Raw genomic sequence first — 2,289 nt, forward strand, 5'->3', positions numbered from 1 at the left:
TTATGTGAAGGACAGCTCTTTTGAATCATGGCATGATTCACTTTCTCAATCAGAACAATGATTTGACTGACACATGGACTGAAAAAGTGAACGACAGACTTGTGCTGTGCGTTCACACGTCAGTCACCATCTGGTATATCTGAAGGGCAAGAAGGAAAAGGTGCGCTAAGTAGATCTCTGTATTCACGTTGCTCGTTAAGTTCCTGTCCTGTGTTCAGATAATAAATCATCCCTCTTCCACCTAACCTCACAGTGTTCCCTGTTATTTGGCAAAATCTGTGTTCGATTTGGACATTTGTCACTGGTGTTAACTTTGGAAGGGAATGACAAAAAAGCATATGGAATGTCTTTGTGGGCTTAGTAGTACTATAAACAGCTATAGTTTTTGAGCAAAGCACAATGTGACACACATCCCTAACCCGTGCGCACCTCATTGACACTATTCAAGTTCCAGAACAGAAGACTGCCAGTAGCTTATTTGCATTATTTAAATGAGTCCTATGCAAAATCATATTTCTTATTTTTATCAAGTGATTCCAGATGATACATGGCAACATGTTAAGCATTTACCTTGCTAAGGACATAGATATAAAACTGAGGCTAAAGAATTTATCCATCCCAAAAATGGGGGGAGGGACAGGGGAGAAGTGTGTTTTGCATACTTGGGGATTTAGTTTTCCTCCACTAATATACAGAAGCTTTCGTAGGAAGCTTGCATCCATATTCCTAAGTTTCTGCACGTAGATCTCTATATTAATGCCTGTATGTTTTCTAAAAATCTCCTTAGAGATTTTCCTAGAGAATTACAAAATTACATATATTTTATTGTTAGTTAGATTTTTATTCTTCGATTCTTACCCTCAAAATTTAAGTACTATTTTCAACTCTGCTAACAAGGTTACTGACATTTTATATTTTGATGGGAGATGTTGATTTCAGTGTTATTTCTTCTCAGCAAATCATTGATAATAATAGCTAACACCCCATCCAACAGAAAACTTAAGGGAAAACTCTAAAACTTCCACTAGATGGAGCTGTGTTTTAGTTAGCCTAAAACTCATTCCCACATCTAAGTCCATGCATTGGTTTAGAATGGAAATTCATTCTCCACTAAATTCTTTAACCCATCCCCAGGTGTAAGCATTCCACGGAACAAAGCCCTCCCTCTGCTCCTCACTTCCTTCATCTCCCACTTTAAATCCATAGGCAGTTGTAAAAACTTCCCTTTGTTATTGGCTATTTTTCTGTCCATTCATCTTGATGTCCTTTTATCTGCATCCGCAGATACATGTCTTTAATTTTAATTTAATTAGCATCCTATTGACTTCCTCATAGAGAAGTCTGTTCTCCTTTTATTGGGAAAACTTAAAATACTAAAATTATTCTGGTCTGAACTTACTAGCATTTCCTTGAATGGTATCAAAATAGACTAAATACAGGAATCCTGAAAACTAAAGATACCCCATAAGCAGAGAAATGGGAAGGTCGAAGAGGACCCCGGGTTCATCAGGGATGCAACCACCATGCCTAGCATTTGGGTTAGTTAAGAAAAAGACAAAAATGGTGGGCAAAACATTGACTATAGGATAAGTTCAGCTACAAACCAGGTGGTTGAATGATGGTCAGATGAAAATGAGAAACAATTGTCAAACTGAAATCACATTTTGTAATATACCAGATTTAAAATCTTTTTTCAGGGGAGATTCAGATACCCTGATTATTTCCATTGATGTGATGGATTAAGTTTGGGGTAGTGCTCCCTTAACACGGGATTCTCTAATCTCCCATGTCAAATACTCATATTGGTGCAATGGCCCATCCCCTTTTTCTGTTTCACTGTTTATTGACATGACAGTTACAGAATTATGAGGCTGACCCTATTGGAATTTTCATTTATGTAATATTTAGATTTCTGAGATTGAACAGCAAAAGTGGGGAATGTTAGCTCATTCTCTTGATAAAAAATGATGTCCTTGAAATTTTGTGTAAGCTTTTGGGCACTTTTTATTTGTTTCCTAGAGAAGTCTAGGATAGAGGAGGACATGATATGTCTGTACCCTCTCCCATGGTTTACTTATAAGCTCTTTTCTCTCACTTGAGGCTGTTACTAGGAAAGCAGTAATAATTGAACGTGGCCCTGTGGACTTGGCCAGAATGAACAGATGGATGTCACACACCAGTACTGTGAGAGGTCCACCAGAAACTCTTTTGATTTTGAATTCTGCTACCCAAGATGCAAATTTACTCTCCAATTTTGCTGTTATTTTATTGTTTTTCAAAATTGTCATT

Source organism: Sciurus vulgaris (genome assembly GCF_902686455.1).
Source record: "Sciurus vulgaris genome assembly, chromosome: 3".
NCBI classification, from domain to species: Eukaryota; Metazoa; Chordata; class Mammalia; order Rodentia; family Sciuridae; genus Sciurus; species Sciurus vulgaris.